At 40.6% G+C, this 24807-nt stretch overlaps 1 protein-coding gene across 1 annotated transcript in view; it reads right to left on the bottom strand.

The window, feature by feature from the left end:
• CHST11 (carbohydrate sulfotransferase 11) overlaps positions 1-22610 on the bottom strand; it is a 398541-nt gene extending 375931 nt beyond the window's left edge. The window contains exon 1 of the mRNA XM_072655793.1: positions 22422-22610. The gene's annotated coding sequence lies outside the window, so the exon portion shown is untranslated. The remainder of the gene's footprint in view (positions 1-22421) is intronic.
• Positions 22611-24807: the final 2197 nt, after the last annotated feature.

The following is a 24807-nucleotide window of genomic DNA, read 5'->3' as shown; positions in this document are numbered from 1 at the left end:
TTGGAGTAGGGACCAGGAAAGGTCTCATGTAGGAAGAGGCATTTTAAATGAGCTCTGAAGGAACCTAAGGAACCTAAGAGGTGGGGTTGAGGAAGCAGGACATCCCAGGCAGGGCAGACAGACAGGTGACAGAACATCACTTCCAAGCAGGTTTCAGTATGGCTGAAACATAGGGTTGCCTCCTTTGAGTCTCAGCTAAAATCTTTTCTTCTTCGAAAGTCTTTCCTAATCCCTCTTCATCCTACTGCTTTCTCTCTTAGTTGATTAGTTCCTCTGTCTCCTGTCTATAGGAAAATTGTACATAGACAATGTATGGCACGTATTAGGCACTCAATAAAAACTTATTAACTAAGTAAAGGAGATAGTATGTAGTAAGCCTGGAAGAGGAACCTAGAGTCAGATTGTGAAGGGATTTAAATGATAAAAAGAGTTTATGCTAAAGGCAATGGGGAGTCACTGGAGCCTCTCAAACAAGCACATGGCATACTTTATCTGTGCTTTAGGAATATCGCTTGAGCCACTAAGTGGAGGATAGATTAGCAAGGGAAGAGACCCGATACTGAATGAGTGCTTAGAATGCTATTGCAGTGGTCCAAGATGGTGGTGATGAGGGCCTGAACTACTATGGTGGCTATGGGAGTAGAGAGAAAGAAACGCAAGACACTGTGTAAGCTCTTCTCACATAGAGTTATACTTAGATAGATATGAGAGAGATGAGAGAGAGAGAGAGACAGGTGGATGGATAGGATAGAGGAATGTATAGATTAGATAGACAGACGGACAGATAGATAGACAGATAGACAGACAGACAGACAGACAGACAGACAGAGATAGATAGATAGATAGATAGATAGATAGATAGATAGATGATTGATGGATGGGTGGATAGGTAGATGGGTAGAGGGATAGACAGATACATAGATAGACAGAAATATAGAAATATACACATATATACAAATATATGTGTGTCTCTGTGTCTCTGTGTGTGTCTGTGTGTGTATACACATATATATTTACATGTTGTTTTGTCATTGTCCATAGTATTTATCAACAAGACTTAGCAACTGACTGGACCTGGGAGGGAGAAAATGAAGGCTTGTTGAATAGAATTGAATGAATAACAAAGCACTGTGCTAGGTGTTAGAAATAGAAATGGCAGTTCTTTCTCTCAAAGAATGTATAGACTACTGGGGAAAATAATAGAGTACTGGAGTTGAGCACTGGATTTGAAGTCAGAGAGAGGGTAGGAAAAAGCATTTATTAAGCACCCAGTATATGATTTATTATGCTAAATGCTTTACAAATATGATCTCATTTGACCTTCATAACCCTCATGCTTTTATGTTCTCCATTTTACAGTGGAGAAAACTGAGGGAAACAGAGATAAAGTGACTTGCCCAGAGTCACAGAGCTGGAAAGTGTCTGAACTCAGATTTGAACTCAGGTCTTCCAGACTCTAGGCCCAGAGTTCTATTCATTGAGCCACCTAGCTGAGTTCAGACAGGGCCTTGCTAGTTATTAGCTATGTGGCACTGGGCATGTCACTTTTTGTCTGTGAGCCTTGGTTTCCTCCTTTGCAAAAAGAAGAAGTCTGGACAGGTTGCTTTCTGGGAAGACTTCCAACTCTTAAGTTCTAAGATTCCTTCTAGAACTAACATTCAATGAGATACTATTGATAATTACAAGGTAAGAGTAAGCCTCTACTCTTGAAATATCTTTGATGCATGGAGACAATGCTTATCCACCATCAATACAGGACTCCTTTTTCTAGTGTCAAGGAAGGGTCATCAGAATGCATGTACAAGACAAGGGACAGTATGATAATACAGACTGCAGACTTTTTCAAAGGCAGGAAATATTTATTATAATGAAGGATGAGATCCAACAGACTCAGAGTAATAAGATGGAGAAGTTGGAGCTTCTGAGGGCAGCTGAACAGTCCTCTGGCTAATAAACTGTGAGACCATGGGAAACAGAAAATGAGAAACAAGGAAAATGGAATGCAATGTTCAATTTTTTTCTTGACCTGTGATTTCATGAGTACAGGAAATTTCTAGCGAAGAACTCCCTTGGCAAATATAGATTATCACCTGACTTACAGCTTGTACTTTTAGGAACTGCCTAGACCAGGGTATTAAGAGATAAAGGTACTTCCTTAGGGTCAGTCAGTAATATGTCAGAGGCAGGATTTGAACCCAGATCTTCTGGTCTCTCTATCTAACATGGCGCCCTGCCTGTTGTTGTTCCATTACTAACCCAGAAATATCAGCTGTCACCAGGCTAGGAGGGAGGCTGTCCCTATTCTTTAAGGCAGGGCAAATTTGAGATAAAATCAAGATTCTCTTCCCCTTCTAGTGTCTTTTACTTGCCACTGGTCTCTGTCCCTCTTTCCCCTTTCACTCCATTCCTTTAGGAAACCAGAGCCTCAAAGCTGCCCATAGCTATACAGTGGCCTCCTTGTTAGCAGCTCAACCACATGATTCATCCTCTGACATGACTCCTTACTGCAGAACTTTCTCCCCTTGCCATAATAAGGCATCTTACTACAATCTCATTCTCAGATAAGGTGGTCAAATAATTTCCACAGAATCCTAAAATAATAAAGCTGAATGAAGATAATTTCTGAAGCACCTACTATGTGCCAGGGATTCAAACAAAAATTGAGATAGTTCCTACTCAAAAAGACCTTATATTCTATTAAATTAATAGGTATAAAATGGACATTCACTCAGGTTTTCTCTTGTTCACAAAAATAAGCCCCAAAATCTAAAATGGTTTTAGAAAGATATTTATTAAGCCAGAAGGAGGGGACAACTGGAAAGCTCCTTCCCCCCAAGTTCTGGAACGTTTACTTTATTTGGGATTTTGACAAAGGTTTCTGAACACAAGTCACGCATAAATCACATGAAGCGTGCCCAAAACACAAGCTTGGGTGGATCTAAAATAAGACCTGAGTGTGGGAACCCTAAATAAGAATGTTTGGAGGGGGGTTCAGGACCTGGGGGAACCCAAATTCTTCATGCCCATCTCCATCATTCCTACGAGTTACTGGGGTGAAGACAACATTCTGGGTGCAGTCTCTGGTTAGATTTAAACAGTATGATCATTAATAAGTTTTCCAAACAATATTATAAATTAGAAATAATAAACTATCTCCCCTCTTTTTGGACTTAAGTCCAACATTCTCATACTAACAAAAGTATAATTACAGAAGCAGAAAAGCAGGGTTATGATATCAAAGGGAATTTATGAAAATAAGCTGAATCAATGGGTGTGTCCTCATTATCCATCTTGTCTAAAGCTTGATATAGTTCATTTAAGGAGGGAGAAGGGCCACATGGGTGACAGACTTTTTCCTATGTTTCATAGTCAGAGGGATCAATTTCAGTAAGTCTCAAGGGCTGTAAACCAGGGGGCTTAAACTTACATTAGGGAACAAGTGCACTGTGGCCATGAGCGTCACAAAAATCTTAATCCTGTGTTTCACATCATAAAAGTTGAACAAACTTAGCTCAATAGAGTCATAATCTCATATATCCTTTAAGCCCATTTCATGGACTTTAAAGGTAAACTAAGTCAAGTTACAGATTAAACTACATTTGGATGGTTCACAGTGGATTGATTGAGAGAAGAGATTTATATATTATCAAAGTAGCTGAGAAAATGAGGGAAGAAAATCCTCCCTTATGCAGTTAGCTAGGGTAGCTGTTGTTTAGTTGGTTACAGTTGTGTTTGATTCTTTGTGATCCCACTGGGGTTTTCTTGGCAAAGATACCAGAGCAGTTTGTCATTTCCTTCTCTTCAGCTCATTTTACAGAGGAGGCAACTGAGGCAAAAAGGATTAAGTGACTTGCCCAGGTCACAAAAAATAACCAAATCACTTTAAGAAGCTCAAACTTCCCTTTGTCTTCTGAGGAATGTCAAACATGTAACATTATCCTTCCACAAGTCAAGTTTTGGTCCAGTGAGGTTAATATAAACAGAAGACTTTCAGTTAGCCAAAAGAATTGCAGGAGAACAATTCTGACCCCTAAACAATAAATAAAAAGAATTGGGGCATACTTTTCTTCCAGGCAAATAGAAACATGAAACAAAAAGGCCACGTAATACAATAACAACCATCTGTACCATAAAGTCTTCTTGTTTCTGGTAACCTCGCCTGACCAAAATTTGACTTACGGAAAAATAACATAACCTGTTCATGCGGTGAGAATCAGTTCAAACTTTTGTTTAGACATGCTCTTTTCACAGCTCTGCAAGGAAACTTTGGTTGATCATAGGGGCTTTTGGGGGGTAACGAAATCTGGTCTGCAACTTTATTAATATACATGACGAAACTATGGTCAACCTCATTTTATAGCAAAGGACTGTTCATCTCAAAAAGGTTAAGTGACTTGGCCAGGGTCACAGAGCTAGTTACTTTTGGTGTTTGGATCTGGGCTTGGGTGTCCCCCAACACTAGCACTAAACACAGTGCTTAGTATACAGTAAAAGTTGAATAAATGCTTGTTGACTTGACTGACTCCAACTCCAGCACTTTTTCCACCATGTCTCACTGTCTCTCCTGTTTCATAAGTGCTTACTAAATGCTTCCTATGAGCTAGGCACTTTGCTAGGCCAGGAGATTCCAAGGCAGTGAATGAAACAAATTCTACTTGCAAAGAGTCTTCACTCCAATGGGGAAAAAGGAGGAGACAAGATTAGGTCAAAGATCACATGTCTTGCTGATGCTCAGGGTTTAAGGCTTGCTGATTGCTCTCTTGTGATGCCAAAGGTTGAGATGTGTGCTGAGATGCTCTGGAGCCCAGGAAAGCTCTTTAAGAAGCTGAGGGACCGGCTAGAACATTTCAGCTGCTCTCTTTGCTTTGCCTGATTTTTCAAATCAAACCTACAGAAAACACCCTTGACCAGTGCAGGCCAGTACCTACTCTTTTATTGATCATCAAGTCAGTTGGTCACTTGCCCCAGTTTAACCAGCCAATATGGCCAAGGTCTTCCTGCTCCAAACGTGCCTAAGTCACAGTTGACCTCACTTCCCAGGGGTCAGGTCTCATACAGTGGAGTGAACATCACTGAGTTTGTCTCCCCTGGGCTTCTTTGCATGTCTCTTCTACTTTACTGCACCCTATAGCCTTGGATTCCCACATCCTGTTTCTACTCAGGGTTCAAGACTGAGACCAAGAGAAGCCTAGGAAACCCGAGTTCCAAGACTATCTCTTGCAGCGAATGGATTAATTGGGTTTGCTACTCAATCAACAAGTACATTGATTCATGCCCCTGGATGGTTTCCCAGGGCTAAGGAAAACGGTTCAAAGTAATTAGAAACCTGAATGACTAGATGGAATGGCTGATGATGGCTCACATCTCACAATAATGGGTCTTCCTTAAGCAAAAGTCCAGCTTGCATTGGGGGCAGGAGGGATCACTGATGATATCATTAGGGACCCATTTCCTTAATGAATGGATCAGGCAGCAGATACACATTGTTACCGGGTAGCTGAAAATTTAAAGGAGAGAGAATACTTCTGAGACTGGGTGTCCATTTACCAGAGATGTGTTCAAGGGGATTCTGGATCAGATCTGTGTGAAATGTGATGACCTCTGAGGTCTCTGCCTATCTTGAGGTTATTTGATCCTGAATATTTGAGATGGAAGGCACCTTGGCAACCATTGGGTCCCATTGCTTCACAAAAGAGGAAATTGAGAACCAAAGAAGGATCTTGCCCCACATCTCACAGACTATTATTAGCAGAGCTGAGGTATAGAAGTCAGCTTGCTCACTCTCAGTCTGGTGCTTTTTTTCCATTATACCTTAGGGTTGCTCAAATCAAAACTTTAAAAACTTTGTTTTAACCACAAAAGATTAAAACTGGCCAAAATATGACACCTAAATAAGAAACAACAGACCCCTGTGATAAAATACTAGCCAAACCAGTCAAAAATTGGCCAGTCAACAACTCAAATTAAACTATGAACTCAGTGATTTAACCTGAAAATTAGTAACTAGTTCCCTGAATTTGAAATGCTAACAATGATATTAGGACCAACTTTGATATTTTCTAATTAAGAAGCTCCTGCAGGATTTGCTTGTTCATAGAATCTCAATCAGCATAAGCTTTAAGCATTCAGTTCTGTATGTGGGATTAGATCTTTTTGTCTCCTCTGGGGTCAGATTTTTGTCCATAGCCTTGCTGAAATCCAGGCATATTGTATATATGAAATCTCTTGGTTGTAATAAGACCTGTTTTTGAAGAACCCAAGTTGGCTCCTAGTGACAACCGCTTTCTAAATGCTTGTAAGATATCATTCTAAACTTTTGCCAGGAATTGAAATCCCATTGAGTACAGTGAAGTAGAAGAAACACATAAAGAATAGTCCTGGGGAGACTAGCTCAGAATGGGGAATAATTGAGACTGGATCTCTTTAAGGTACACTTGCTTAGACAAACTTGAAGTCAGGAAGGCACTTTATGCACAGGTTCCAGTAAAATGTCTATCAGCATTGAAGTTATCTACAGAATCACGAGAAATTTCAGGTCTAATAATTGCCAATAGCAGGCAAGGTTACCGGAAGGATTTCAATTCTTGGCCAAATTTTAGAATGATTTATTATTAAAGGGCTGGTTTTATAAGCATTTAGAAAAGGAAGCAGTGATCACTATGAGCCAGTTATAGGTTCTTCAAGTACAGTTTATATCAAAACTAAGGGAATGTCATACGTGACTTAGATTTTCAACAAGGTTTTGGACAAAATTTCCCACTAAATCCTAACAGGCAAATGGTAAGATATGGGCTAGATTAAGGTTTCTTAAACTTTTTCCACTGGTGACTCCTTTTTGTGTTTAGGCACTATTGCTTGGTGCTGCCTGACCTAAGGGCAGGTGCAGTGCAAAGTGGTGATGCTTTATGTTCAGAACCAAGACTGAAGTTGCATAACGCAACGTGGGCAAGTGCTTCCAGAAACATCTTGGATTCATTGCACGTTTGGTTTTTAATTAATTTTTGGTCATCGCACATTCAGAAACCTTTCACTGTTGCCAAATCTTTCACAATCTCATGTGCAGTCACAACCCACAGTGTAAGACAAGCTGGGCTAGATGACAGGGGAAGAGGAGGAACTGAGTAAGTTTTGCCTTCTCTCTTATGCAGTTTCATTATCCCAGACGTGTTGTACAACGATTCTATCCCTTCTTTGATGCTCTTACTTCCAGCCTAGCCAAAAAAAAAATATATATTATGCCTCTTTTCCTCTGGTTCTGCCATTCCAAGAGTCTTGTTTTTCAAGTTCTGACTTGAGTAACCCTAGGTGTAACTGGGGAAAATCACCATAGTGAAAGTCAGCAATCTGGCTTCTAGACCTCAACTCTTGCAATAACTGTCTGTGAGACCCCAGGCAAGGTAATCAAGACCCTGGTGATCATGTTTAAAGTCACTACATAACTCCTGAGAGATAGCATAACACTGGGTAGGGTACTAGATAGTTCTGAGTCAGGAGGACCTGGGTTTAAATCCTATCTCAAACCCTTATTATTTGTGTGACCTGGACCAAGTCATTTAATCTCTCTGTGCTTCCATTTCCTCATCTGCAAAACTGGAGGGAAGGGAAGTCAGACTCCCTGGCCTCTAAGGGACCTTTAGCTCTAAAGCTGTGATTCCTGGCTTGACAGGGAGTCAGGAATCCCATTGCTGTCCAAATTGTCTTCTTCGTTGACCACTACCTTCTCTGCAAAGCCTTTCTTCATCTCTGGCTGCTAATTCTCTCCCTCCTCTCTCTTGTATTCATTCTCTTTATTTATTTATTTATTCTATATTAACTTGTGCATATACCTGTTGTTCCTTGAGAATAGGAATGATTTCATTCCCTATCTTTATGTTCCCAGTACCTAGGATAGAGCTTAGCACATAGTAGGTGCCTAACAAATGCTTGTTGATTGATGAACCTGAGTTATTGGGTTAAAAGGATGCCTGAGGTCTAACACAAGGAACATACTCAGTTGGTTTTCTTGCATAGGCTTTATGAAGGAAACATCAATGTGGAAAGAAGTTTTCAGTCTCTGGATGATATTTAGGCAATAAAGCCTGCTCCTCATGAATCCTCTGGCCAAGGAAGATCCTGACCCTTCTCCCATCCTCACCTCTCATTCCCATCAGATGTAACATCCAGTTTCCAGAATTTACGCTACCAGTTCTTAAGCTTTTTGATCTCATGACCCCTTTGCACCCCTAAATATGATTGAGGACTCTTCCCCTCCCCGACAAGAGTTTTTGTTTATCTATCACTCTACCATTTCAGTTGTTTCAGTTATATCCAACTCTTTGTGATCCCATTTGGGATTTTGCTGGCAAAGATACTGGAGTGATTTACCATTTCCTTCTCCAGCTCCTTTTATAGATGAGGAACCTGAGGCAAACAGAGTTAAGTGACTTGTCCAGGGTCACACAACTAGTAAGTGTCTGAGGCCAGATTTGAACTCAGGTCTTCCTAACTCCAGGCTCAGAACTCTATCCACTGAACCACCTAGCTGCCTCCATAATAGTTACCACATTTGAAATTAAAATGCCTTAGTATCATTATGACTATAGTTTTGACCTTATGGACCCCTAGAAAGGGTCTTAAAGACTTGCAGGCATTCAAAGACCACCCTTTGAGAACCGTTGCTTTACACAGAATCATAACTTTTTTTTAAGAGATAAGGAAACTGACTTTTTTGGGTGGGGAAGTTGAGTTTGTGCCTAAAGTGAGGCCCACAGTAGGGGTCTGTCTCAGGCACAACCTGGTTCATGTGGTGATTACCCCTCAGAGTGATTCTTCACCCTGATGTCAAGTAATGGGCAAGGTCCAAGGCTTGAGTGATAGATGCGGTCCCAGGTAAGTTATTATGGCCCTGACTCTGGCTCTACTTCCATGACAACCTCCCACAACCGCATCCCCTTACCCTACCACTCCTGCCTGACTCTCAGGTTTTCTCACCAGTGGCATGTGTTAACAATCAGGTCCATTGCATGAAACCTGAAATTGGGTGAGGGTATAAATACAATTCTTTTCTGACCATCCTTAAGCATCAAAACCAAGAATTCCTTCCTTCTAACTTCTTGCCAGTATTTAAACATTCTCCTCTATGCTCCAGAGTTCCAAGACTAAGTAATTGGCCTTGCTGGGTGGAATTGACCAAAAACCTCCCCACTGAGTTATATATGATGAGAACCACACAAGAGGAGCTGGAAGAGAAAGATTCTTTCATATCTCAGGTAAAGGCTTCAAGGCAGGAAAGGCAGGAAAGATGGGAAAATCTCAAATTGACCCCAACCCAAGCTTCAGAAAGCATTGTGGCCAAATTCTCATAATAGCCCACAGGATATATGGTATCATACATGGCATCATGAGGGTAGAAATAGCAAAAGAATATTGTAGAGACTGTGTGGCATAACGGATAGAGCACTAGACTTGGAATCAAGAAGACCTGGGATCAAATCTTACCCTCATGCACTTAGTGGCTGTGTGACCTTGGGCAAATTATTTTATCCTCTCTGAACCTGTCTCTACATCTATAAAATGGGATACCATCTATCTCAGAGGTTATTTTGAGGTTCAAGTGAGATAATGTACGTAAAGAACTTTGCAAAACTTCAAGGTGCCATATAAATGTGAATTGTCGTTACAGCCTTCAGCACACTAGATGCCCTTCTTACTTTGAACTATCAAACACAAAACTGAACAGGACACTTTAAATAGGGTCTAACAAGGGCAAAGGACAAAGGGGGCTTTCACCTGAAGATGTGCCTGTCAATGCAGACTAAGATCCCTTCAGCTTTTTCAGAGGCCACATTATACTGCTACTCACTATTCTTACGGTCCACACCAGAATACAAATACAGAATAGAGAAAAGAAGCAAAAACATATCATGAACTCAAATAATGGGACTTAAGTACAAAGTAAGAAAAGGGGGCAAGCACATCATGTGCATAGCAGAACATAAGAGAAGAGTCAAAATACGTAACAACAAATTTTCATTTCAAGAAAGCCTAGATGATAAATACTACACATTGTGTTGAGAGTGTTCACCTTTTAAAGAGAAGAGTTGAGAGGGCCATAACTACCTTCAAGCGTCAGAAAAGAAGGATTAAATTACATCTACCTGGCCCTCAGGAGCAGATCTAAGAAAAATGAATGGAAGTCTCAAGACAATTGAATTTATACAATCTCACCACCTTCCAGTCCTAATGGTCTGGAAGTAGAATAGCCAGTCTTAAGCACAAGAGAATTCTCCCTGAAGGGAGGTTTTTAAGCAGAGACGGGGGCAGCCACTTCCTCATTGATCCCATTGTCTGGGGATTGCAGTATGGGGAATTACTGGTTGGAATGGATAGCATCTGAGGTTCCTTCAATTTAGAGATTCTCTTATTCTAGAATTTCAGGTTGGCCAACCAGAGAAAATTTGTTTGAGGACCAAATGATGAGCTCACCCTACTCTGATTGGCTTCACAACATACCACTGTTCTGTCATGTCAGCCTAGCGTGGAAGATGCCCAGTTTAACAATCTGCTCCAGCCACCCACCAAGACCTCTCTGGGTGGTCCTGTGTAATTGTATAGAAGCACTAGACAGAACTCCCAAACCCCCAAGAGTAGGTAAACACCCAGAAACTGGCACAAGGTAAGTCCCGATTATGAAGTAATACCATCTTTGTCCTGGTCTTGGGGGCTCTCTTAGAGGCTATAATGATGGGCAAAATGTTTGCTCTCTGTGAAGGTTTGTCCATTTCCCCCAACCACGAGCCCATTCCTCAGGGAGGGGTGGATTGGGGGAGGGAAGCTGGAACAGCTGATGTCCTGTAGATCAGGATGGAGAGATACTGACAGGGTTGCATTGAGAGTAGCCACAGAGGGAAAGAATTCAAGCCTGTTTGAACCACACAGGTATTGGCACCTTTGCAGAAGCAAGGAGCTACACACCCAATTTATTTGTTTGTTTTCAAAATTTAAAAAAAAAGAAGGAAAAGCTTGGGGTATAAAATTTGAAAAGCCCACTGTGGGGTGTGAGCTCTCTTCAGTGTTTCCACTGGCATTGGAATTAGGATTGGTTGTCTTGGGGAGCCTGATCATACTGAGGAACCCTTTTTTTCTTTTTTTTGAGATGAAGTAGGTTTGCCAAAAATAACGTTGTTGGGACCAAAGGCAATTTCCACTGCGGGAAAAGGTGGGGAGGAAAATTTTGGAAACCCTGACCATAGGACTCTTTCCTGGATCTGCATCTCTAGGTCTGAATAGACTTCGAAAGCTTTCTGATAATCCACTAATCTGATTAGAAAACACTCGGATGTTCAAATACCCATGTTTTAAGCTGATTTATGTTTAAATTATTTCCTGATCCGGATAGGACAGGACCTCAGTGCACAAATGAAACTCTGGAAGCTAACTCTTACCTCATTAATAGCATCAAAGATTTAGAGGAAACCAGAGGGATCACAGAATCCAACCCTGTAATTTTACAGATAAGGAAACTGGAGCCTCAGGTGATTGCCCAGTGCCATATAGCTAGTAAATGGGAGAATTTGAACTCAGGTCTTCATAACTACAAGTGGAACACTCTCTTCATGCTGCCCCTTGCATCAGTAGGAATGAAAACTCAGCATCAAAGGGACTGCTCTTGTTTCTCAGCTATATAGAATGATCTAGGATTAGCTCTTTTCTGCTTGTCCCTGCCTGGTTTGTAGTTCTTGCCCTCCATTTTTCATTCTCCATTATCCATGAATTCTGAGCTCATAAAAGTTGAAGACCAACAGACAGCATTTCAGAACCCACACACTTTCAAAATCTCTTTTTCATAGTCCTCTTCTGCCATTGATGTGACTGGTCAGTCCTTTATGTATCAACCTCACACTGAGTAGCCATCCCTTGGAAGCTGGATTTTCAAGAAACTAGAACCAATGCAACCCTTTGGTGAGACTGAGGAATAACAGGGGGATTTACTCCATTGTACATTTGTGATGAAGAAAGGATGTCACTGTCATCTAATGCTACACTGGCAATTTGGAAGTGGATGCGGGGGTAGCAATACATACAATTAAAAATGTTATGTAATAACTGAGACTGAATAGTGGTTACATGTAGGCAAAACATGCCTTTGGCTGATTAGTATGACTTAAAGAACTGCTACCTAAAAAAAAATCTTTCTCACTCACCTGTCACTGATGCCTGAAATTCTACCATTAGAGATTCATTTCTTTGTATCACACATGTCCCTCTTTAGACACCCTCTTTAAAATATAGATATTCTTGGAAAGAATAACATATTAATGACATTAACTTATCATTCATACTTTCGTGTAATGAATCTATTAGATCTTTCTTCCATGACAAAGGAGAGCAGAGAACAAGGGGGTCTTGGATGCCTCAGAAGGCAAATGTCAGAGCGAGGATAGGACAGAGAGGGGTAAAGCAGCAGAGACTAATGTAAGAACTGGGTACCCAGTGGTAGAATAACAGATCCTGGGAGGAGAAGAGAAAAGGCCTTTTGTCAGCTTGTCACTCCTGAGAACATCCTTTACTCTAGCTGAAGTTTATTTAAAATCTGGTCATTTTCACACATGGCAGTGAGTTTCTCTGCTTTCCTACTCTGTGATGACAATTGACTGGTGTTTGAAATCAGCACGGGATGTTTATTTGTTTTTTTTATTTATTACTCTGTTTCTTTATGCATTCATTCATTCATTTTGTCTAAGGGTACCTACAAGCCTGTGATCCAAAATAAATCTTGCTAGGTTAGAAAAGAATGCTGGGCTAGGCTTGCATCTCTGCTTTAGACCCACAAGGGGGCCATCTCCAGTTGTCCTGATCTATATCTTGCCACTGGACCCAGATGGCTCTTGAGGAAAGAGTGAGGCTAGTGACTTTGCACAGCCCTCCCTCACTTAAATTCAATTCACTTGTAAGTCATGGCATCACCTTCCTGATGGTCCTCTTCTATAACAAAGAACAAACAACAGGCCCACACGGAATACGTGCCCATCCTCTGTCAACCCTCTTGCAGCTAGGCAACCCATTTGGAGTCAGGAAGACTCGAGTTCAAATCCTCCTTCAGAAATTTGCTAGCTGTGTGACTTTGGGCAAATCTTTTCATCTTTCTCAGCCTCCGTTTCCTCATTTGTAAAATGGGGATAACAGCAGTATACATAAAGTAGTCTGACTATTGATTCAGAAAATCACAAATTAACATTATCTATGTTTTCATTTCATTTATTTTGTTACATTTTTTCCCAATAACATTCTAATGTGATTTGGTCTGCACTTGCAAGTGTTATGGGTGGCATGCTGCCCTGGGCTCCATATGTGATGCCTCTGGTCTACAGGATTCCATGTGGGAACTACTTATTTCTGGGATACCTGAGAGCACAGAACCAGAAGGCAGAGACTCTAAGAGTGGCAACAATGCTAAATTTCCCAAATGAGTGATTTCTTCACCTTGATTACCCTAGTATCTTTGCTAGGAGGCTCATCTTAAAGTCAGCAGCAGCAGCTTTAGTCTGGCCAACACTTAGACACCCAAGGCATGCCTATACCTTGCCTCCATCTCAAGCCCTTCATGAACAACGTGATGGAGAGTTCCTTCAAGTTCCACCAGTACCTTTGGGCTATAGCACTATGCAAACTGCAATGGAAGATACCTCTTTCAGCAATACAGGGAAAGATCTCACTCATAAATTGCTAAAAAATGAAGCTGAAAAGGCAGTTGTAGACTTCCAGATCAAGTCCTCCCTTCCCTCTGCACCTTTACACCCCATTGGTTCCACACTCTCTTGGTACCCCACCCCAACCACCACCAAGTCTTTAGAATCACTCTGCATCAAACCTGCTCAACTACAAATCTAGTTCAAACTTCTGCCAGGAGCCTTTCACAAACTATCTGACCCTCCTGAGCTCAGTGGCTGAATCTCACCAACTTCATGCTTTCTTTTGAAATAAAATTTTAATGGAGAAAAAAATAAAATAAAATGGGGATGGTAATAGATTCTACCTCACAGGGTTGTTGTGAGGACCAAATGAGATAAGTAAGGTGTTTTGCAAACCTTGAAGGGTCATAAAATGCTAATTATTATTTCTATTATCATTATTTTTATTATTGTCAGTTTATGTCATTGCTCTAATAGGGCACCAGAAGACAGTGTGAGTGATTCAGGGGATATCCATTTGCTCAACATTTTTAGGAAGGACATTGATAAACTATAGGAGGGCCACCAGAATGCTCAGGGGTCTCAATCAATTTGATTCAATAAGCATTTATTAAACATTGTCAATAGTCTGGATGCTAAGATTGTGGAGACAAAAATGAAACAGTCCATGCCCTCAAGGAACTTATACTCCAATGGAACTAGAGGAGTTAGGTGTGGAAAGGATAAACTTTGGTGGGAGGGGGAGGAAGAAGACGCACCAGCTGCCCCAGAATCATAGAATTTTAGAGCCAGAAGGGGTCTCTGAAGTCAATCCACCCTACCCATACGCTAAAGGGATCTTTGCTCTAACATTTCCAAAAAGTGGTCTCCAAGGAAGAGTCTTCAGTGATTGAATTCAGAGTTTGGCTCCAGGTGGCAGAAGTAGGGGCAATGAGGGGACATTTCAGAGAGGCAGATTTAAGCTCAATGTCAGAGGAACTTCCTAATCATTGGAGCTGCCCCAAATCCAATGGCCTGCCACAGAAATTAATGAGCAATTCTCCTCCTCCCAGAGAGGAAATTGGTTCAGGGGAGTGAAGTGACTTAGCTACGATCACACAGCTAATGAGGGTCAGAGGCTGAGTGTGAACACAGGTCTTCTTTACTTCCAAATCCAGCACTCTACCTACTATGCGCTTACTAAGCCCAGTGCATAGTACAGTGTCTGGCACATGGTAGAAGCCTAAGAAATGTTTATTTTTTATGAATAGTTTACTTTCCCAATTGCATGTAAAAACAATTGTTAACATTTGGTTTTTTTATTTTGTTTTGCAAATTCTCTCCCTCCCTCCATTCCCCTTCTCTCTCTGAGACAGTAAGCAATTTGATATAGGTTATACATGTGCAATCATGCAGAACATATTTGCGTATTAGTCATGTTGTGAAAGAAAACATCGACCAAAATAAATTTTTTTTATTTTTTAATGTTTAACAATCACTGCCATACAATTGAGATTTTATCCCCCCACACCTACCCCCCACTACCCCCCTCCCTCCCCACGACTGCATACAATTCTGTATAGGTTCTACATATACTTTCCTATTGAGTATATTTTCACTATAGTCATGCTATGTAGTCAGACTAAAATAAATGAAAGAAATCATATAACAAATCAAAACATGATACACAAACACATACACATACACAAACATGATCTGCTACATTTTGTGAATGACTTCCATATTTCTTTCTCTGAGTGTGGAAGGCATTTTGCCTTGAGAACCACCTTTGGGATTTTTTTTTTTATAAGAAGTTCTTGCGTTATTACAAAATTCCAAGTCTACCAGAAAAAACTCTCGCACACTGTGGTCGTTGCTGTGCACAGAGTTCTCCTGGTTCTGCTCCTTTCACTCAGCATCAGGTCGTATAAGTCCTTCCAGGCCTCTCTGAAGTCTTCTTGTTCATCATTTCTTATGGCACAATAGTACACCATTACATTCATATACCACAATTTATTCAGCCATTCCCCAATTGATGGACATTCCCTTGACTTCCAGTTTTTGGCAACTACATAGAATGCTGCTATAAATATTTTTGTACATGTGGGACCCTTTCCCATTTTTATGATCTCTTGGGGATATAGTCCTAGTAGTGATATTGCTGGGTCAAAGGGTATGCACATTTTTGTAGCCCTTTGGGCATAGCAAAACAAATTTTAAAATACAGAAAATGAAAAATAATTTGTTTCAATCTGCATTCAGACCCCATTCATTCTTTCTCTAGAGGTGGATGGCATTTTTCATGAGTCCTTTGGAATTGTCCTAGATCATTGTATTTCTGAGAAAAGTTAAGTCATTCCCAGTTGGTCATCACACAATGTTGCTGTTACTGCGTACGCTGCTCTAGTTCTGCTCATTTCACTCTGCATCATTTTCTGAAACTGTCCAACTGATCATTTCTTATAGCACAGTAGAATTCCATCCCAATCATATACCACAACTTGTTCAGTCATTCCCCAATTGATGGGCATCCCCTCAATTTCCAATTATTTGCCACCACAAAAAGAGTTGCTAGAAATATCTTTGTACAAATAGGTTCTTTCCCCTTTTCACACCATTTCTCATGAATCAATGATGACCAGAAAATCCAGAGAGGCACAGGGTCCCACCTCCAGTTACTAGTGTATCCTCCAAATTATTTTGTATATATTTTGTTTACTTAGAATCCTAGATTTAAAGTTCGAAGGGACTTCAGCAGTCATCTAATCCAACCCTTTTATTTCACAGATGAGAAAACTGAGGTCCAGAGAGGTTCAGTGAATTATTCAAAGTCACATACATAAGAAATAACAGAGCTGAGCCTCAAACTAGTCTAACCCACTATACCACTTAATGTGTAGGTACTATTTTCCCCCAGTAGAATACAAGTTCCTTGAGGACAGGGACTGTTGTGGTTTTGTCTCTATATCCACTGTGCCAGCCACATATTAAATTCTTAGTAAATACTTGTTGAATTTGTAAGTGGTTGAATGAAAAGCAGTGATGTGTTGGTAGGATTTGAAGGCAGGACACTTGGGTTCAAATCCTGATTCTGATGCCTATTTGAGGCAGCTGGTGGTGGAATGGATAGAGTTCTGAACCTGGAAAGCCAAGTTCAAATGCAGCCTCAGACACAAACTGTGTGACCCTGGGCAGGTCATTTAACCTCTGTTTGCCTCAGTTTCCTCAACTGTAAAATCAGGATATTAATAGCACCTACCTCACAAGGTTGCTGTAAGGATTAAATGAGATAATATTTGTAAAAAGTGCTTAACACAGTGCCTGACGCACAGTAGGTTATATATATATATATGTTTATTCCCTTCCTTTATTCTCTTCCCCCATTATCTATGTAAGTATCAGCAAGTTACTTGGTCCCTTGAGCCCCAGTTTTCTCATCTGTAAAATGAAGCTGACAGCTGCACCACCTACTTCCTACGATTGCTGTAAGAAAAGAGCTTTGCAAACCTTAAAAGGCTCTAACATAGCATGTTACAGAGAAATAAGAGCCATGATTAAAATCAGAGCTCCTAGCGAGGGACATGACCTACAAAGATCACCCAGTCTTCCATCTTGCCTTTATTTATTATCTGCATTTTGCAAATGTGGCAGTTAAGGTCGGTGTGGGGGGTGGAGATGGGAGGGCTGCTGTTGTATGAGGGTAATTAATACAGTGTTCAAACCAAATCAAGTGGATATTTGAGGGGGGAACCAGCTCCCAAATTCGGGGAATGGAAATTTCTGATACAACTTAACTTTCCCCAGAGCTAGCTGAATAACAAGACAGTTTGACAGGTTCCCTCAGGGTTCCTCTTCATCAAGAGCCCAAATGAAAATGAAAACGTTTCGGTTTTGCTGTTGCTGTCTGATGATCATTTAAGCAGCCCAACATGCAATCATGCTTTTTCTTTATTTTTTTTCTTTTAACCACTGTGCCTACAGAAAATTGGAACTCAGGGATGGTGTTTGGGAAGACGAGCCTACTTTGAGTCTGGTCAATTATGCATTGGTTCCTGGGGGAGTTCTATCCATCCTTTGATTTGTTGAGTCTTGGACTCAACTCTTAGCCATTTTTAAGACTCTGATCACGTAACATTCAATTCTAAAGTCACCCTAAGTGGGATGTGGGAGGCATAAAATGAAATGATCCTATTCATTGGATAAATTCTTAAAGGGACCCACAGAGGGCTTGGGATTAGGAACTTTCTTTGGACTCATACAGCTAGAAGCTCAAAGATGTGGAGGATTTTTTTAACTGATATCCAGCAAGTTGACTATGGTTCAGGGTCATGAGTCCTTCTTAACTATATTTCCAAAAATGTGTAAAGGAAAACTGGCTAAAACCTTCCTTAAGTAAAAATCAATTAACAAACATTTGTTACATGTTGCCTGTAAGTCAGGCACTGTGATGAATGTTGGGAATTCAAAGAAAAAGCACAAACAGGTCCTGTCTTCAAGGAACTCACATTCTAATGAAAAGAATATCTCTTAACAACAAAACAGCATATAAATATGTTTTATTGTTATCACTTTTTTATTTCAGTCAGGATCTATGATTTCATTGCTCTAAGGAGCTTCCAGTGATGAGATCCACCCTACCAACACAGGTCAGAAACTGTCCCCAAACATACAATAGATGACTGTTTAGGGGCACTGAGATATTAAGTGACAACCCAAAATCTCACAGCTAGTATATATTAGAAATGAGACTGGAACCCAGGTCCTCTTGACTTCAGTGTCTTCTTTCTGTCCACCACATCATACTGCCTTTCACCATTCATTTTATTACTATATAAACACATTCACGATCCCATTTGAAGGTGACAGTATACTGATAAGTCCTGAAACACTGAAGAGTCTCCTAAATTAGCTTCATAATCACCCAAAAGAGCACAGCCTAACTATCCACACAAGGAAAACAAAGAGGATGAACACTATCTAGTTACCACATTACAATCTATTTGCAGTTGGACAGCCAATCTATAGAACTTATTCATTAGTACCTATAACTTGAACAGACTCTACAAATGGTCAGAACTAGACTCAGGATTGAAGAAGAAAAAGAGAGAAGCTTTTGGGAAACTATACAATTCTTTTTAATAGCCCCAAGATCCTCCTTGAAACAAAGATGATCTTTTTATATTTTTCCAGTGATCTTGTATAGAAATATTGTAGAATCGGGAGAATTAAAATTGGGGGTCAGCCAAAAGGCAATAGGGAAGTTCATGGTGGGTATGAAAGGTGAGCAATGTATCAAAAAAAAAAAGGAGAGAGAGAGAATTGAATGCAAATACTGCAACGGATGTCAATACAGAAATGTCACTGGTTGTTACCAAGATTGATTCAGTGGTAGAGAAGGGGTGAGAGGAAATCAATTTTTCTTAAGCATGACTATACAAAAACCCAAAAAATTGTCTCAACACATTACAAGAGTGAGGGAAATCCAATAGACAACCTACATGATACACTAGGATCCACACAATATCAAAATGACTGGAGGAATGCCCTTTCCCAATCTCATCCCCCTCCCCCAAGAGAATTCATGTGAAGACATTGATAAGAGTCTGGCAGGCTGGACCAGAATGAATAAGCATCATTAGAGAAAACAGCAATATCAATGAGACCAGTGTTAATAAACACCTACTATGTGCCTAATATCTTGCTAAGCATCAGGGATACAAAGAAAGGCAAAAATAGTCTCAGCTCTCAACGAGCTTATAGCCTAATGAGGGAGACAATATGGAAACAATTATATACAAAAGTATATAGACAGGATAAACTGGAGAAAATCCACCTCAGATATCTGCTAACTGTGGAACTGGATAAGTGATTTGTCATCTTTGAACTTCAGTTTGTTCATCTACAAAATGGGGATAATAATAGAATTTATCTCCCACAGTTGGGAATATATGTAAAACCCTTTGAAACTCTTAAAGGCTTTTATAAAGATTAGCTATTATAATTATGTAGCTAATCTCAGAGCCTTAGTTTTGTCATCTGAGAGATAGGGTAATAATATTTACAATTATCTCACAGGATTATGGTGGGGATCCAAAGAGATGCTGTATACAAAGTACTTTTTAAGTCAATATCAAGGTGAGTTGTTGCAAATGTTAAATCTATTAAAGTCTTCTGAAAGTTCAGAGATTACACATTTTTCTTTCTACTACTTAAGGGTCTATTAGTTAAAGATAGAAAAATAAGGACCAAGTTTGTAGTTATATTCAGATATCCATATCATTGTCCCAGGAAGGCACTTTTTCCTGCCTTCTCCACAGGTTCAATAGATTTTATTTCATGTGCCATGAAAATCTTGTTTAGCCCACTTAGAAGGTGGAGGATATGGAAATAACCACAAGGAGGCAGCAAAAGAACAAGCTAGTGCTCTGATTCTTTCTCACATTTGTTTGACAGAGCCCTACTCTAATATCTCTTTGTGGTATAGAAGCTACCATGAGCCCTTGAAGGCAGAATACCAGTCTAGTAGGTTCAAGGACACTGCTTTGTTGTCCAAAATACAGCCTAGATGTATTTAGAAAGGTTCAGCACTGGACTGGGTCCAGAAGGATAGATATTTTATCCATGGCAGCTCTCAAAGACTATCTAAGTCAGAGGAGGTGTGATCTGCCTCCCTGGAGGGAATATCTGGACCAATAAAAATTACCCCTCCTAAATATCAATGAAGTCTTTGTGAGATATTCTGAAAGACTTTTCTTCCATTTGGATCATTGGCTTCCTTCAAGACTCAGTTCAGGCATCATTTCTGGAAAAGGCCCTTCCCAGTTCCCCCAACTTCTAGTGCCTTCTCTTACTTGGGTACTTTCCTTCTACTTCAGAGAAGCCTGGGAAGACTTATATGAACTGATGCTGAGTGAAAGGAGCAGAACCAGGAGAACTTTGTACACAGCAACAACCACAGTGTTTGAGGAATTTTTCTGGTATACTTAGTCCTTCATAGCAAAGCAAGGACCTAAAAGATTCCTAATGGACTTCTGAGGCAAAATGCCTTCCACATCCAGAGAAAGAACTGTGGAATTGGATCACAGAATGAAGCAGACCATTTACCTTTGTATTATGTTTTGTTTTGTTTTATGGTTTCTCCCATTCATTTTAATTCTTCTATCCAGCATGACTAAGGTGAAAATGAAAATGTATTTAATAGGAACGTATGTGTGATGGCATGCCGTCTTGGGGAGGGAATAGGGAGGGAGGAGAAAAAGAGGGGGAGGGAGGGGAAAAAAAATCTAAGGTATATGGAACTGATTGTAGAACACTGAAAACAAATAAAAAAATAAAAATAGGGTATTTTCCTTCTACTCTGTATCTACTCTGTATTCTACTACACATCATCTCTCCCATTAGAATGTAAAATCCTACAGGGGAGGAGTTATTTTGCCTTTTTTTTTTACATCTTCCAGTACTTAGCACAACATCTGGCACGCAGTAGTGCTTAATAAATACTTGTTGGTCGATCAGAGTTAGATTATCCCTAAGACACCAAAAATCATTTGTTTTACAACACTCCCACCTCGACCCACCCTTTGTCCCTAAATAGTTTACTCCATTCATCATCCTCCATACGGGAGAAATGTGTAAGAGGACTCTGAGAATGACATTATATTAGTAGAAAAAATATATATCACTCTGTAAATTATTTGCAACTTGGGGGCAGTAAAGCAGTTCTGCAGTTTCTTGAAAATAATCCAGCCCATTGTTCTCCTCCTGTCCAACTCTGGGTCCAAATTGCTATCTGTCTGTCCTGTTTGTTTATAGGTGTATGATATATTGAACAAGATCTACATTGTCTTTTTTTTCTTCTTTGTAAGGAAATAATGCACATTTTCCAAGGACCATTCATTACAGAATGTCAATGACAGTTAATCCAAAGGCTAGACAGCAATACTGTGAATTGAGGAGGTCCAAGGCTGTGTTGTTCGTTCTCCTGTCAGATGCTATGTGACTTAGCATGGATCACCTTCCTTCTCTCTCCCACTTTCTGACTCAGTTTCTCAGTTAAAGGAACTTGGGATCAGTGTTCTGCATAGGCAATAAACAAGCATTTAAGTGCCTACCATGTGCTAGGCATTGTCTCACACCCCCTGTCTTCAGGGAGCATATATTCTGATAGAAAGATAAAACATATATTAGGGTGTGGTGCCCAGGGATGAGAATGTTTATCTGAGAATGAGAAGCAGGGGTTTTGAGTTGGACCCTAAGTACTTCATTGTCTAGGTTCCCTCTTTCTGCCCTGCCACAAAAATGGAGTTAACTGTATATTATTTTCTCCAATAGAATGTGAGTTACTTGAGGGCAGGACAGTGTTTTTGCCTTTCTTTGTGTCCTGTACAGTGCCTGGCACACTTAATAAATTCTTGTTAACAAAGGAGAAAAAAAGAATGTTCAACGCATTTTTGGGTATGGGCAATACAGGAATTTTTTGCTTGCATTTGCATATCTGTTACCAAGGCTTTCTTTTTTTTATGAAAGGAAAGGTGAAAAGGAAAATAAGTATTTTCATTGAAAAGAAATTTTTTTTTTAGAAGAGAGAGGAATGTTAGAGCCCCAGCTACTTACCCCTAAAACTCTCTACTGTAGTCTGTGCCTTAGACTCTGGGCAGCCTGTAACATGGCTGTGTCCTTGTGGACACATAGCACAGGAGAACACAGCTAACAGGAAGCCCATCAGATCCCAGGAGCTCCACTGCCCACCACCAAAAAAAAAATGGTCTTTACCTGACTTTCTTTCTCTCCTTCCAAGACAATCAGCTCTGCCCCAGACTCATGGGCCAGTCTTTACAAATAACAGCTCACAAATCCTACTTCTTTTTGCTTTCGTGATTGGATCCATCAGTTCCACGCAGCCGCCTTGGTGTGGCAGATGGGCTCGTGGGGTTCCTCAGGGAAAATGACAACAGCTGCGGACCTAACTTCCATCAAGCCCAGCTGTGCTGGCTTCCCTGATGTGTGCTAAGACTGTTACCCAGCCACTGATCAGATTCACACCATTCTAATAATAGTCTAATTCTCCATATACTCAAGCTATATTCTAATATTTTCTCACCCATTACTGGAATGTGTGAAGCATGTGATATCCTTCTAGTCAAGGTTAAAAAATTCCCTCCTTTAAGATGCTTTCCCTGATTCCCCTGGGGGAAGGGCTAAAAGGGGGTGGGGGGGGTGGAGGAATTATCTTTCCTTCCCCTGACCTCAAAGAGCACTTTGTACCTCTCTTTACACCCTTCTTACCCTCCCTTCCAACATGGTTACTTTCTTTTTTTTATTTTATTTTTAATTTATGGAATAAAACAAGCATTTCTATTAATATGGTTACTTTCTAATGATTGTATATTTATATACTTCTAGGTGGCGCAGCGGATAGAGTACTAGACTTGGAGTTAAGAAGACCTGAGTTCCAATCCTGCCTTAGATGTTTACTAGCTGACTGACCCATTGAAATTCTCTCTGCCTCAGTTTCCTCATCTATAAAATGGAGACAATAATAGCACCTACCTCTCAGGTTGTTATGAGGCTCAAATTAGCTAATGTTGGTAAAGCACTTTGTAGATTTTCAAGTGCTTTAGGAAGGCTAACTATTATTGTTATTATTAAATTAATCAATAAACATTTACCCCCCTCTGTAAAGTCATTTACTGCCTTTGGGCACACTTTTATCATTTATAAAATGAGAGGGTTGAACTAGTTGGCTTCAAAGGTTTCTTCTAGCTTTAAATCTATGATCCTTTGATCCTATGAATTTCTCTGTTCCTTAGTTTCTTTTTCTGTAAAATGGAAAGGATGCACTAGGTGAACGCCAGAGTCCCCTCCATCTCTAGCTAGGTCACTGAAGGATCTTCATCCAACATAGCATCTTCTGATCCTCATCGTCTGACCCTCTCCCCTTTGGGATAGGGAGAAATGAGCCTTAGGATGAACAAGAAAAATCCCCGACCCACCATGGGGTAGAGACAGACCAAGATCCCTCGGAACATCTTCCTCTGAAATTCCCAAGTTGGAGATGAGGGCTGAAGGAGCAGAGCAGAATTCCTCTGCTCTTTTGCAGTGGCCGGCTCCAAACGCAACAGGCCTGGAAAGTCACCCAAATAGGAGTTTAATTCAGATTGTTTGCAAAATGTGTAATTTTTTCCTCGATGGCCCCAAATATGAACAGCACACACAAGCGCGCGCGCGCACATACACACACACACACACACACACACACACACACACACACACACACACACACACACACACACACACACACACACACACACACCACTGTCGCTGGAAGAGAGAAAAAAAGACCATAACGAGTCAATCATTCAAATGCGTATACCACACCAGAAATAAGGCAATCGCATTCCTAATCATTTTCCTGTCTCCTAATTTCACCATGAGAAATGCATTTCAATGACTTTAATGCGCAAAACTGTTGCAGCGTGAAGGGAGCCAGAGTACATTCATAATGGAACTGATCACCACCAATAAATCATTACACCGAAACACGTTAGCGAGCCGAAGAGCTCCCCTTTCCAAGAGCCTGTTTCTATGCCAAGAGATTGTGTTAATGCACGCCTTATTACCCAGTGACATCACTTAGCAAAGCAGCTTCGAAGGGAGAGAGAAACCCCGCAGACACATTACAAGCTGCGCTATTCCCTCGGGCACTAAGATCGAGGGCTGCTTCACGTCGCGTTTCGGGAGGAGGCTGTGGGTCCCAGAGTTAAGGGCACTTGGTTTTTTCCTTTATATTTTTTCTTTTTGTTTTGCCTTCCCAGTTTTAGACAAATCAGGGTCAAACTCCGTAGAGTCAGGCTAATCATATTTCTCTCTCTCTCTCTCTCTCTCTCTCTCTCTCTCTCTCTCTCTCTCTCTCTCTCTCTCTCTCTCTCTCTCTCTCTCTCTCTCCTTCTGTCTCTCTGTCTCTGTCTCTTTCTCCTTTCCTTTCCCCTCTTTCTTCCATCTTCCCTCCCTTTTCTCTCCCTCCTTTCTTTTCCTCCTCCTCTCTCTCTCCCCTCCTCCCTTTCCCTTTCCTCTTCTCTTTCCCTCCCTCTCCCCCATCTCTGTCTCTCTCCCTGTCTCTTTGTCTCTCTCTCTCTCCCTTCCCCCCTCCCTTTATCTC

Source organism: Notamacropus eugenii, chromosome 3, assembly GCF_028372415.1.
Source record: "Notamacropus eugenii isolate mMacEug1 chromosome 3, mMacEug1.pri_v2, whole genome shotgun sequence".
In the NCBI taxonomy this organism is placed as follows: domain Eukaryota; kingdom Metazoa; phylum Chordata; class Mammalia; order Diprotodontia; family Macropodidae; genus Notamacropus; species Notamacropus eugenii.
Note: the sequence above shows the minus strand (reverse complement) of the source record. Positions and strands in the feature narration are given on the sequence as shown.